The sequence below is a fragment of the Trichomycterus rosablanca genome, chromosome 14 (genome assembly GCF_030014385.1).
Source record: "Trichomycterus rosablanca isolate fTriRos1 chromosome 14, fTriRos1.hap1, whole genome shotgun sequence".
Lineage (NCBI taxonomy): Eukaryota > Metazoa > Chordata > Actinopteri > Siluriformes > Trichomycteridae > Trichomycterus > Trichomycterus rosablanca.
This window is the reverse complement of record NC_086001.1, coordinates 28657953-28673493: the sequence shown is the minus strand read 5'-3', so window position 1 is coordinate 28673493 and position 15541 is coordinate 28657953. Positions and strand designations below refer to the sequence as shown.

General features: G+C 33.7%; 1 non-coding gene and 1 pseudogene across 1 annotated transcript; one reads left to right on the top strand and one right to left on the bottom strand.

The window, feature by feature from the left end:
* The first annotated feature begins 6358 nt into the window (after window positions 1-6358).
* On the top strand, window positions 6359-6434 carry trnai-gau (transfer RNA isoleucine (anticodon GAU)). Its single transcript has one exon. It is a non-coding gene; the product is annotated as a tRNA-Ile (tRNA).
* Window positions 6435-7267: 833 nt separating this feature from the next.
* Window positions 7268-15541, bottom strand: part of LOC134326773 (zinc finger protein 208-like) — a 92977-nt pseudogene continuing 84703 nt past the window's right edge.

Here is a 15541-nt window from a genome sequence, read left to right as displayed (position 1 = left end):
GTTCTGATCTAAAAGATGCTGCTGCCTTTGACCTTTAAAACTGAGAAGTGATTTGTGAGATAATTAAAATAAGTGAAATGTTTATTTTGTACTTTGGTTTTATATTATTTGTACAAACATTTGTTTTATGCAACTTTAAACCTGTAATAAAAGATGAACGTTTTAAATGTGTCTTTATTTGCTTTAACTAAGCTAAAGTTTTTAACAGGGACAGAAATGACAGTTTGTGTAGCAGGCCTGGACACGCCTCACTATTGAAGTGGAAGGTAAACCCACAGTCCTGCAAGAATGGAAATAGTAAGTAAGTAAAATGTTTTTATAAAGCTATAAAACTACTTCTACTGACCAAAGTACACAGAGCTCACACTTGTCAGAGACAACGTTTGAAGCCCAGGTCAATCGGACCTGCTAGTTAGAGAAAGCTCACTCGTTCGTTAGTTTAAGTCCAAAAGTGTACGTACGGAGATCAAACCCACGACCTTGGCGTTATTAGCACCACGCTCTAACCAACTGATGTCCAAGTGCAGTGCATATACCCACATACCCGATTCTACACTGACAGCCCTTCAGTTCTGTCCAAATTGGAAGAATGTTCTTTTGGTTTGCGTAGATGTTAAACAAAGCTACTCACCCAACGTGGGGCTCGAACCCATGACCCTGAGATTAAGCGTCTCATGCTCTACCGACTGAGCTAGCCGGGCTTAAGCAGCAGGTCAGAACAGACAGCTCATCGATCAGATCATCAGAGTGATGTAGGTTTAATTCACTAACATCACGACCAGATTAAGAACTAATTCACAGTTTACAAACAAACACAATTCAGAATAAGTAACAGAAACAGACACAGACTTACTGTCACTTTTAAACTACTACACAATTACTGAACCCGCTCCATTATGCTTTAAACCTCAGTGTATATTATCTAGAAACAGATGCTCTTCATACAGAAATATGCTTTACATTTGCTTGATGGTAATAACTCTTAGTGAAGTCTTAATGAACAGTTAAAACATCAATTCAGGTTGTTTTTAGTTCAACTGGAAAAAAAAAAATTAACAGTAGCTCAACTTCCTAAAACCCAGAATCTACACGTACAAATCCTAGGACCTGAGTCGTATCTGCTCCAGTCAGTGGTTGGCGGCATTAAGCTCAGTCAAGAACTTTAAGAAATATATAGTTTAAACAGAACACACATATAAGAACCCATTAAACCTCTTAGATGTGTATTAAGAAAGTTTGAACATAAGAAATGACTAGACAGTGATGTCTGAAGTAGGACTGAGATCTCGGATCATTAAAATAACATGAAACTGCTGCATTTCTGGTGCAATAACAACCAAATTCAGTTTAGGAGCCGCTCATTTCTGCAGATCTTCACTGTAGTGATGGGTCGGTCGCGAACATTTTTTTTTGTCAAAACCGCACGTGATTGGTCAAGATACATGGTGGCGTTTGTGTTTACATGTGATGGCACATAGACTGTGTATCTGTCCCCTCAGAGAGAATCTTTTTTAACAGGGCAGATCATAACAGAAAGGAGAAACAGGATCAACCCATCAAAGATGAGCTCCTTGGTTTTTCTGAATGCTAATCTTCACTAAATACTTACAAATAATACTGTCACCTGGATTTTCTTTTTGTTTTGCACATTTTCATTTATATTTTGTTGAGTGTGAGTGATGCTTCGTTGATGTTATGCTGTTTCATTCTAGATGCTTGTTTATTTTGTTTTGTTTATTAGGATTTTAATGTCACGTTTTACACTTTGGTTACATTCATGACAGGAACATTCACCTCACTTGCATGTCTTTGGACTGTGGGAGGAAACCGGAGCACCTGGAGGAAACCCACATGGACATGGGAAAGACATGCAAACTCCACACAGAAAGGACCCGGACCACCCCACCTGGGGATCGAACCCAGGACCTTCCTGCTGTGAGGTGACAGTGCTACCCACCGAGCCACCGTGCCGTCCCGCTCTAGATGCAAATGTACAATTAATATACACAATCAGATCTTTTTGTCTAATTGAGATGGGTCTTTGTTTTTGTATTTTATAATTTATTGTTGGAGCACTCTGTTCCATGTTGAGTATATAAATAAAGCAATTTAAATAATAAACATTTAATACAATGGTTTTTTTTTTTTACATTAGTAATTCATTTTACATGTAATTTGGTAATAAATTAATTTAAGCAACAAAAAAATCTAAGGAGCCACTTGGGAGCCGAAAGAGCCGGCTCTTTTTAGTGAGCCGAGCCAAAAGAACCGGCTCTCTAAAAGGAGCCGAAACATCACTACTTCACTGAAAGTGTGCAGACTCTCAAATGTTTGTTATGCTGCCATGCAGCTGGTTGAATGTAGTTAGTGTAGAATTATGTACAAAGATTTTAAAAACAAAAACTTAATGGATTAGCTCAATTGGTTAGAGCAGGGGTGCACAACTTCTTTATACCAAGGGCCGATTTCACATAAACACCTAAACCAGAGGGCCACACATTTCATTTTTACAGTTCTGTCCACATGAATTTGTAATACAGTTAGGGCTGGGTGATATTGAAAAAAAAAAATTCGATTATTTTCAAGTGTATTATCGAGTCTCGATTGCAATTTTTTTTTTTTTTTGTATAATGCAATTGAAAAAATTTTATTTAAAAGACGGCAGAAATGCAAAAATAGTAACAGCACCACCTATAATTATCCTTTCAAGGAAATCAAACTTTATAACAATATAACAATAATTAACAACAATTTGAACAAAACAGACATCTTAATTAGCTATATCCTTTATATAAAAAACTCACAAACAACTCACTTTAAATAATGTGCAGCATAAGAAAAGTGCAAAACCACAAACAGTTCTTTACAGGTTTTTTAAAAGGAACTCGAGCTTGTTTACTGTTTCCACCATATAAGTGAGTCTGTATCAGTATCTACACTGGGGGACATCAAGTAAACACTCAGCTCAGCTTTGATTTTGTCCTCTTGTGATTGGGGAGTGGATGGAGGGGGCACATTCCACGTCTAACCATATGGACTACAATTTCCATGAGCCCCTGGACTGTCACGTGACTATAACATGTCCCCGGTCAGCCAATCCTGATCGCGCTCACCGTCTCCGGAGTTTTGATTCAGTTCAGCTGTGTTCGGTTCCATGAATCTTATTTAAACTCTTCTGTTTGAGTCTCGTTGTGAAGTTTTGCCGATCGTGTTTGTGTCCTTATTTCTAAATCTAACCATTACCGTGTATAATCCTTGCTGTCTATATACTGGTCAGTTTCTGCCTCATAACATGTTGGTATTTTAATTAAAATATAAAGTATGTAAACAATCGCGATTGTCACATTTCTAACATCATGTGAAAACGTTCATTCGAATTAATCGTGAAAATCGCCCAGCACTAAATACAGTTATATCAAATCAGGTAGTTAGAAGAAATGTGTTGGTCAGTGGGAGATACTGCAGCATCTTTCTGACACCAGCTGATTAATGTGGTCGCAAGCACAGCAGACATGAGAAAATACCTGTATGTCCATTCAGGGTTAAATTTCCTCTGCTCGAGATCCACTTTTCTTTTTTTACTCATACTTGGTTTGGACAAACACATGGTACCGCTGAGGTAACTTGTATTTACATCATTTACTTTTCAGTCGCAAGTTCATGGAATTACCCGGTGAATTTAAAGTGACAGCATCATTTATTTAAAAATGCATCAGCACTTTATTTGGCGGGCCGGATCGAGAGTTTTGCCGGGCCGGATCTGGCCCGCGGGCCGTATGTTGTGCACCCCTGCTTTAGACTGTTGTAATGGGCTGTTGTTATTGTTATAAACTGAAGCTACTGTGGCACCAGGCAGCAAAAAGTTATTTTGAATTCCTACAGTAAAATTATCTCAAAACCACAAGATTAGTACTAGAGTAAGTGTTCTTCATGGATGTCGGGGTGGCACCTGATAACAATTTATTTTGTTTATTTTATTGCTCTTCAAAAAGTGGTATTAACAACCGAACAGACACTTCACATGAGTTTGAGATCCGATCACATCAAATTCCTCCAGTAAAAATGTCTGAAATGTATTTCATTAATAACAGAGTCGATGCTCTTCTTGAACTGAGTGGATTTTGTGCATCAGAACGCGGTAAATAATGTTTATTAAACTGTAAACAGCAGTTTTACCCTCTTTAACGCTTTGGGTACCGTAATACATGGTTTAGAGGTACAGTAACATGTTTAGTGTAGATGGTGCAGTGATAATTAAGTACACAATTAAGGACACTCGCTTACACTTTTCACCTGACTGTGACTATAAAACTCTACAAACCACCTGTAAACAAAGTTCAACTGTAAACAAAGTTCAACTGTAAACAAAGTTCAACTGTAAACAAAATTCAACTGTAAACAAAGTTCAACTGTAAACAAAGTTCAACTGTAAACAACGTACAACTGTAAACAAAGTTCAACTGTAAACAAAGTTCAACTATAAACAAAGTTCAACTATAAACAGAGTTCAACTATAAACAAAGTTCAACTGTAAACAAAGTTCAACTGTAAACAAAGTTCAACTGTAAACAACGTACAACTATAAACAAAGTTCAACTGTAAACAAAATTCAACTGTAAACAAAGTTCAACTGTAAACAAAGTTCAACTGTAAACAACGTACAACTATAAACAAAGTTCAACTGTAAACAAAGTTCAACTATAAACAAAATTCAACTATAAACAAAATTCAACTGTAAACAAAGTTCAACTATAAACAATGTTCAACTGTAAACAACGTACAACTACAAACAAAGTTCAACTGTAAACAAAGTTCAACTATAAACAAAGTTCAACTGTAAACAACGTACAACTATAAACAAAGTTCAACTGTAAACAAAATTCAACTATAAACAAAATTCAACTATAAACAAAGTTCACCTGTAAACAAAGTTCAACTATAAACAAAGTTCAACTATAAACAAAGTTCAGCTATAAACAAAGTTCAACTATAAACAAAGTTCAACTATAAACAAAGTTCACCTGTAAACAAAGTTCAACTACATGACCTTGGTGTTATTAGCACCACGCTCTAACCAACTGAGCTAACCGGCCAGTTCATCTATTCTCTCTTTAGATCTTTGTACATAATTCTACACTAACCCCCATTCAACCAGCTGCATGGCAGCACAAAAACCATTTGAGATTCTTCACACTTAAAAGGAAGATCTGTAAAAATAAGCGGCTTCTAAACTGAATTTGGTTGTTATTGCACCAGAAATGCAGCAGTTTCATGTTATTTTAATGATCAGAGATCTCAGTCCTGCTTCAGACATCCCTGTCTAGTCATTTCTTATGTTCAGACTTTCTTAATACACATCTAAGAGGTTTTGTGGGTTCTTATATGTGTAAACTATCTAAACTATATATTTCGTAAAGTTCTTTACTGAGCTTAATCCCACCAACCAGCGACTGGAGCAGATACGACTCAGGTCCTGCACACAGTAAGTAGTGCTGATACACAGTACCAGCCTGCACACCAGAGGAGCTCCAAACATCAAGTTTTCACTCATTAAATAATGTATTTTGTGAACTTTGTGGAATGAATGTAGGATTTGTACATGTAGATTCTGGGGTTTAGGAAGTTTAGCTACTGTTAATATTTTTTCTCAGTTGAACTAAAAACCTGAATTGATGTTTTAATTGTTCATTAAGACTTCACTAAGAGTTATTACCATCAAGCAAATGTAAAGCATATTTCTATATGAAGAGAATCTGTTTCTAGATAATATACACTGAGGTGTAAAGCATAATGGAGCGGGTTCAGTAATTGTGTAGTAGTTTAAAAGCAAGAGATGATGTAAACAAGCTGCTTCTTATAGACGTCCGTCGTTCAGCCTTTCACTCCGCTGTGTGTCGTCTTTTACTTTCTCTGTTCTACACGCAGCTTTTCAAATAAAAGATCCTGAAACAGTGACAAAACACACAGAGAACCACACACACCGCTCAGCTGCTGCTGCTGATCCTCTTTCACCTGCATTTAGTACAAAAACACCACAACAAATCATCTGGATTCAACCTTTCCTTAACCATGTACCAGAAAAGTCGCTCACTGCTGCCTACAAAACCACACAAAACACTTTATACAGAAGGACCTTTAACTGTCTCTTACTTTTATTTTATTTTTATAAATAAATAAATAAGTAATTAACAGCTTAAAAAGCAAGTGTTTAGGTTCATTCATCATCTTAACACAGATTACAAACTAATCAAGCTTGTCCAATTTCAGACATTGTTCACGTAAACAAAAATCTCAGGTGTATAATGTTAAAATTTTAATATTAAAATTTGAAATTTTAATTTTATTGAAAAGCTGAACTGGCCGGTTAGCTCAGTTGGTCAGAGCGTGGTGCTGATAACGCCAAGGTTGCGGGTTCAATCCCCTTATGGGGATCATTACCCTCTTAAATGATTAAAGGTAGCATATTTGAGAGTCAGGTGAGCATGTGCTGTGTATCAGGACTTTCTAACCTGAGTAATTTAATCACTGAAAGTAAGAATACCACCCTGTTCTTCTGCCATCTTTAATTCTGGCTTTATTTCACCTAATGAACGTGGCATGACCTTTATAAATGCTTACAATCAATTTTGTCAATGGCAAAAATAAATAAGTAAATAAAAAGAGAACTGCTGTGTAATTTAGTGAATTCTTGCACTGCACATGACAGAAGACTAAAAGAAATGTAGACAGTGTAGAATAAAGGTATTAGGAAAGTATGAGGTTAAAAGCATCAGCTTTTAATTATTCTTAAAAGAAAAATACATGAACCTCAGTCATCTCACACGAAGATCTGTTTTGCTCAACAACAGTAAAGCTCTCCATCGTTTCTGTGTGGCAGGTCCATAACTGAAGGGCTGTCAGTGTAGAATCGGGTATGTGGGTATATGCCCTGCTACACAAACTGTCATTTTTTTCCCTGTTAAAAACTTTAGCTTAGTTAAAGCAAATAAAGATACATTTAAAATGTTCATCTTTTATTACAGGTTTAAAGTTGCATAAAACAAATGTTTGTACAAATAATATAAAACCAAAGTACAAAATAAACATTTCACTCATTTTAATTATCTCACAAATCACTTCTCAGTTTTAAAGGTCAAAGGCAGCAGCATCTTTTAGATCAGAACAGCTATTAACAATAAATATCACTAAAGAGGAAATCCTGAAGACAGCAATGTAAACCTTTCAGCTGGAGTAAAGTTACATAGTTGACCCATGGTAAAAAAGAATCTCACAACTTACAGTGAATACGCTGATGTACTTTAAGGGCACTACTTTGAGTAAAACTCTTTCCTCACTCTGTGCAGTGATATGGTTTCTCTCCTGTGTGAATTCGCTGGTGGTTTTGAAGGGTACCCTGTTGAGCAAAACTCTTTCCACACAGAGCAGTGATACGGTTTCTCTCCTGTGTAAATACGCTGGTGTTTTTTTAGGTTAACATGTTGAGCAAAACTCTTTCCACACTCTGAGCAGTGATACGGCTTCTCTCCAGTGTGAACACGCTGGTGTACTTTAAGGTCACTACTTTGAATAAAACTCTTTCCACACTCTGAGCAGTAATACGGCTTCTCTCCTGTGTGAATACGCTGGTGTTGTTGGAGTGTACTCCGTTGAGTAAAACTTTTTCCACACTCTAAGCAGTGATATGGCTTCTCTCCTGTGTGAACACGCTGGTGTACTTTAAGGTCACTGCTTTGAGTAAAACTCTTTTCACACTCTGAACACTGAAATGGCTTCTCTCCTGTGTGAATGCGCTGGTGTTTTTGGAGCGTACTCCGACAAGAAAAACTGTTTCCACACCCTGAGCAGTGATATGGCTTCTCTCCTGTGTGATTACGCTGGTGTAGTTTGAGATTACTCTGCACAGTAAAATTCTTTCCACAATCTAAGCAGTGATATGGTTTCTCTCCTGTGTGAATGTGCTGGTGTTGTTTGAGATGACTCTGCATAGTAAAATTCTTTCCACACTCTGAGCAGTGATATGGCTTCTCTCCTGTATGAATGCGCTGGTGTCCTTGGAGATGACTCTTCGTAGTAAAACTCTTCCCACACTCTGAGCAGTGATATGGCTCCTCTCCTGTATGAATGCGCTGGTGTCGTTGGAGATTACCCTGCGTAGTAAAACTCTTCCCACACTCTGAGCAGTGACATGGCTTCTCTCCTGTGTGAATGCGCTGGTGTCCTTGGAGATGACTCTGCGTAGTAAAACTCTTCCCACACTCTGAGCAGTGATATGGCTTCTCTCCTGTATGAATGCGCTGGTGTTGTTTGAGATTACTCTGTGTAGTAAAACTCTTCCCACACTCTGAGCAGTGATATGGCTTCTCTCCTGTGTGAACACGCTGGTGTTGTTGGAGATTACTCTGCTTAGTAAAACTCTTCCCACACTCTGAGCAGTGATGAAAGTTCTTCATGTTTATGCTTTGATAAGACTGTAGAAACTGTTTCCTTGAAAAGCAACAGAAACAAAGAAACAAGTCGATTAATTAGAATTACTTTTACTACATTAATACCACAATAATATTAAACTCATCACCTAGTAATAAAAACATTAAATTCACTTGACGTCTAAGTGAGAATCTGAATTCAAAGAACATCAGGATAAAATACTTATAAATACTGCAGATAATAATAATTAAATAACTATAAATAACTTGATATAAATAAAGATATAAGAGATCTGACTTTCTCAACATCAGTCCTGCACCAAGCAAATCTAATCCAGTTCATGACAGGACTAATAATTAGCTCACAAGTGTAAATCTTTGGTGTGCTGGGAGTAAAAAAGGCTTCATAAATCACCACAATTATGAGCATAAAGCTATTTTAAACAGTCTGAATATATTAACCTAATAATATTAAATAACATAATAAAATAAAAAGATCAACAAATGCAACATAAATGTAAAAGAAACAAACAAGAAAACCCTTTACCTTCCTGTTAGAATCCTGGCAGCCACTTTAACAAAGCTGGTGTCTCCAGCAGGTCGTTTCTAATGAAGAACGTGCAGAAGAACCTTCTTACCAAGTGACTCAGCTACAGGTCTAGAGTTTAGTCCTTAAATAGAGCTGAGGACAAAGACCCAAGACCAGTTAAAAACTCTGCATTGGTCAATCATCAGACAACTATTCACACCTTCTTGTGTGAAGTACTAGCTCATTATCTATGGAACGTGTGCAAATGAAGTAGATGAAGACACAAAGCATGATGGGTGAAGTCAAACTACACCTATTTATCTGAGCAGAGAAGTTATTTACATTTAATCCTAAACACAAACAAGGAATTGAAAGGCTATTCTGTAAAGTGAAATGACATGAACTTAGATAAAGCTTTTATGATAAGAATGTAAGTCATGTAAAATGCTGTATGTATATTTGTGTGAATTAGTTTCTACTGTATATGAGGAACAATAAGAAAACTATAAGAGGAAACACCCACCTGTGTTTATGGTATTGAAGCTGGATGGATAGATGGAAGTTAACATGTAATCTAATGTGACTATTAAGTTTATTTGCTGCTGTTGGCTTATAAAGTTTTACTGAACAAACTGGCTCGTATTTTGGCACTGATATACCTTCCTGAATGGTGATCTGCTTGGTCAACACAACTAGCACAAGTAATCGTGGTCTACACCCCACAAGCGCTCTGTTGTACTTGCACATGCGCTGAATGCTACCATCCTGAAACTGCTAAAGTTTCAAAACCTTGGACCTCACACCGGGCCCCAAATAAAAGCAGTGAGGTCCCACCAAGATCGCTGGATTCAGAGTCCAGAGTGCTAACCATTACACCATGGAATGCTGACACCACAGAATGCTGACACCACAAAACTAAACGTAATGATTCACCATTTGCAAAGTAAATAAAACAAAAATAAACTTCAGACTTTACTTTTACATCTCCAGTGATTTAAATTTACGTGATTGATATAATTGACTGAAATTAATTGACAAAACTGAGGTAATTTAGAATAAACACTAAATAAAGTTAATTTTAGTTAAACATTGCCACCCAAGTATCAAAATCACAACAAAACGTTCCACTGTTGGAAAATTGTTTAGTTCAGGATGCAGTTGGCCCGTCCCTTCTTGTCGCTCTGAAGCAGATGATTTGATGTTTGTGCACCTGTTCAGGAGATCACAAGTCACTAATGATCACACAGAAGTCACTTGATTTTTAATACTGTTTGGTTTTTTAAATGAGATCCAACAAGCTCATGGTAAGATGTCCAAATAATTTTTGCCACATAGTGTATCATTACTATTGCTAATGAGTTAATATGTGTGTCTACATCACTTCATGTATCTATACGTGTCTAACATACGTATCTACTCTGTTAATGTTCATAAGCATGCAAACACACATATACACACACACACACACACACATGCTTCCACATTTACATGTTTTTGCTGTATGTGTTATGTAGATAACAGTGGCGGCTCCTGCCAAATCTCTCAGGGGGGGGCAATTGTTGCGATGATGGCCAAGGTGACCCGTTCAATGGGTAAATTAATGCTTAAATAATTAACATCTTAAGTAATCTGTCAATTTGCCCTCACCCATAACTTTAAACATGGAGAGAGCAGCTTTACCATTAATAATAAAATTAAGTAAAGCTTCACACTAACAATTTAATTCAGTCTTCATCAGCATTTTATTTTAGGTGCTAGCTGCTCCAACTAGGGTTGCCAACCTTCAGAACTGTGCAACCCTAACCGTAGGCGGTTAGGGTTGCACCTATAAAAAAGTCATACACAGTTTTATTTAGGCTGTTTAACATTTTTTATATTTTCATTCTTTATAATAATAAATCAAAACCATATTTTAGGCAAAACTACATAAAGAACATCATGTAACATTTTTTCTCAATAGTGTAAACAACGTTTTTACATCAGGGGCGACTCGTTCATTAGGGCGATCGGGAGACGCACCACCAAAGGGCGAAAGGGAAGAAATGTTTCCATCACATTCAACCAGTGTTAAACTAGCTGTGACTGTTCTGGAGTCAGTCTTGCCTCTGAATATCGCAGTCCAATCAGCGTGGAGTTGTGTTCCGTACAGTACCGGCCCTTTCGGGGCGATCAGGCTCTGATTCAGAATCGCCCCAGATCGCTCTCATAGACTCTCATGTTAAAGCTCTTTTTTTCGTATTACAGGAGCTGTAATGCATTTTGAATGACTTCCGGGGGTCTCGCACTTATGTGCCTGCGTCACACGTATTCTTCCTTATTTGGAAACTAAACGAGGTGTCCCGTATTTTTATCAATGGGAGAGAAACGCTGCAGATAGACTGAGACAGCTAGGGCGATATGTATGAAACAGAAGAAAACTGCTGCTACCGCGGGAATTAAAAGGGGTTCGGTTATTATTGTAAGTAGTATTCACTTTTAGTCTTAGTAACGCCGTGTGTAGGGCGAAAGTAAAGTAACACACGCAGGGCCAGTTCTTCTCTTACTGCCCCCTAAGCAACGCACTCCAGAACCGGGGCTGCATGTCAGTAGACACACAGATTAACTCCTCAGCAATTGAGAGATACAGATGTGCGTGCTAATGAAGCTATTTTACTGCTAAGCTGCTGTTCAACTCCAGTCCAGTTGGTGACGCTGGTGCGTCTTAAGTTGTTCTGCCAACCGCCATTAAACATCATAAGAAGAACAAGAAGCTGCTGTGTTTGTGCTGTAGAGCCTCATCTGTAAGTAACATATGTATTTAATTATAACCCTTATATTTAATTATAACCACATTCTAATTAATAATAAAACTAGAGTTCATAATAAAACATCTGTGAGGATTTGAGGAGCTTTAACTCCAGTTTTATTTAAACAAACAAACTATTAGCTGCTCCCCTAACTGTTAGCACCACACATGATTCATTACTGATGAACCGATTCATTTGAACCGATTCACCAAAATGAATCAATTGAGCGAAACTGATTGAGTTTCTTCATGATTAAATCTCAGTTTTATATAAACACGTCATATTCTTAAACTTTGTTTATAGTTGAATAGTCTGTCTGTCTGTCTATTAGATCTTTAATAATGCAGTCAGCAGAAGAGGGAGACGTCACCCCTGTGGATCTACAACATGAAGGATTCCAGAAGAAAATAATACAAAAGGAGGAAGAGGATGATGATGATGATTTTTTTCTGTAAGTAAATATAGAGCATGATGACACTTTTCCACCAGACAGTGTGGTACAGTACAGTGTCTGGATTTAAGTTTTAATCTAACTAGGATTTATTTATGATTAGAAAATCAAACCCACAACCTTCAGTTTCCTCCAGTTGTTGAGATTCTTCTTCTCATATTGATGAATTTCAGGTGAAGTCACTTTAATCCCTGCAGAACTTGTCGCTTCTGTGGAACTGCTCTTCTCAGAGGAGCAACAGTGTGGAGGTTTCCAGATGAAGCCTGTGAAGAAAGAAGAACCTGAAGATAAAGATGAACTCAGTAAGATATTTTTTATCTTGAGTAAAATAAGATTTGGATTGAATAGAATCAGAGGAACCTGGGATGAAGCATCATACAGTGAAAGCTTGTATTGTGCTCATGCAGATCAGTGTGAGCAGGAAATGATGAATGCAGGATGAATCACGTTACAGGACTTTAGCATCAGATCTCAGTTTAACAATTACTAACAGTATTTATTATTTATAATGTTATAAATGTATTTGATTATTTATAATGTTATAAATGTATTTGATTATTTATAATGTTATAAATGTGTTTGATTATTTATGTTATAAATGTATTTGATTTTTTATAATGTTATGAATGTATTTGATTATTTATAATGTTATAAATGTATTTATTATTTATAATGTTATAAATGTATTTGATTATTTATAATGTTATAAATGTATTTGATTATTTATAATGTTATAAATGTATTTGATTATTTATAATGTTATGAATGTATTTGATTATTTATAATGTTATAAATGTATTTATTATTTTTAATGTTATAAATGTATTTGATTATTTATAATGTTATAAATGTATTTATTATTTATAATGTTATAAATGTATTTGATTATTTATAATGTTATAAATGTATTTTAATATTTATAATGTTATAAATGTATTTTAATATTTATAATGTTATAAATGTATATTATTATTTATAATGTTATAAATGTGTTTGATTATTTATAATGTTATAAATGTATTTGATTATTTATAATGTTATAAATGTATTTATTATTTATAATGTTATAAATGTATTTGATTATTTATAATGTTATAAATGTATTTGATTATTTATAATGTTATAAATGTATTTTAATATTTATAATGTTATAAATGTATATTATTATTTATAATGTTATAAATGTGTTTGATTATTTATAATGTTATAAATGTATTTGATTATTTATAATGTTATAAATGTATTTATTATTTATAATGTTATAAATGTGTTTGATTATTAATAATGTTATAAATGTATTTGATTATTTATAATGTTATAAATGTATATGATTATTTATAATGTTATAAATGTATTTGATTATTTATAACGTTATAAATGTATTTGATTATTTATAACGTTATAAATGTATTTGATTATTTATTATGTTATAAATGTATTTGATTATTTATTATGTTATAAATGTATTTGATTATTTATAATGTTATAAATGTATTTGATTATTTATAATGTTATAAATGTATTTGATTATTTATTATGTTATAAATGTATTTGATTATTTATTATGTTATAAATGTATTTGATTATTTATTATGTTATAAATGTATTTGATTATTTATAATGTTATAAATGTATTTATTATTTATAACGTTATAAATGTATTTGATTATTTATAACGTTATAAATGTATTTGATTATTTATAATGTTATAAATGTGTTTGATTATTTATAACGTTATAAATGTATTTGATTATTTATTATGTTATAAATGTATTTGATTATTTATAATGTTATAAATGTATTTATTATTTATAACGTTATAAATGTATTTGATTATTTATAACGTTATAAATGTATTTGATTATTTATAATGTTATAAATGTGTTTGATTATTTATAATGTTATAAATGTATTTGATTATTTATAATGTTATAAATGTATTTGATTATTTATAATGTTATAAATGTATTTGATTATTTATAATGTTATAAATGTATTTGATTATTTATAATGTTATAAATGTATTTGATTATTTATAACGTTATAAATGTATTTGATTATTTATAATGTTATAAATGTATTTGATTATTTATAATGTTATAAATGTATTTGATTATTTATTATGTTATAAATGTATTTGATTATTTATAATGTTATAAATGTATTTATTATTTATAACGTTATAAATGTATTTGATTATTTATAACGTTATAAATGTATTTGATTATTTATAATGTTATAAATGTGTTTGATTATTTATAATGTTATAAATGTATTTGATTATTTATAATGTTATAAATGTATTTGATTATTTATAATGTTATAAATGTATTTGATTATTTATAATGTTATAAATGTATTTGATTATTTATAATGTTATAAATGTATTTGATTATTTATAATGTTATAAATGTATTTGATTATTTATAATGTTATAAATGTATTTGATTATTTATAATGTATAAATGTATTTGGTTATTTATAATGTTATAAATGTATTTGGTTATTTATAATGTTATTAATGTATTTGATTATTTATAATGTTATAAATGTATTTGATTATTTATAATGTTATAAATGCATTTGATTATTTATAATGTTATAAATGTATTTGATTATTTATAATGTTATAAATGTATTTGGTTATTTATAATGTTATAAATGTATTTGATTATTTATAATGTTATAAATGTATTTATTATTTATAATGTTATAAATGTATTTGATTATTTATAATGTTATAAATGTATTTGATTATTTTCTGCTTCAGAACTGAACAAGGATTTCTGCTGCTCCTCGTGTCCACGTTCCTCTACAACCCAAAATCAGCTCCACAATCACATCAAGAGCTGCAACCATGATAAATATGAGACTCTGGTGAAGATTAAGACTGAACATGAGGATCTGACGCCCACCAGAAGCTCCAGTAATCAGCAAACGTCCTCTGGTACTGTCAGCATTAACACCTCTCTCAGTCCCACACAGGAAGAAGGAAACGTCTGCTCACAGTGTGGGAAGAGCTTCAGGTACCAGAGTAATCTCAAAATCCACCAGCGCATTCACACTGGAGAGAAACCGTATCAGTGCTCTCAATGTTGGAAGAGTTTTAATCAGCATTGTCATCTCAAAAAACACCAGCGCATTCACACTGGAGAGAAACCGTATCAGTGCTCACAGTGTGGAAAGAGCTTTAATATACAGATTCATCTCAAAACACACCAGCGCATTCATACTGGAGAGAAACCGTATCAGTGCTCACAGTGTGGAAAGAGCTTTAATATACAGATTCATCTCAAAACACACCAGCGCATTCATACTGGAGAGAAACCGTATCAGTGCTCACAGTGTGGAA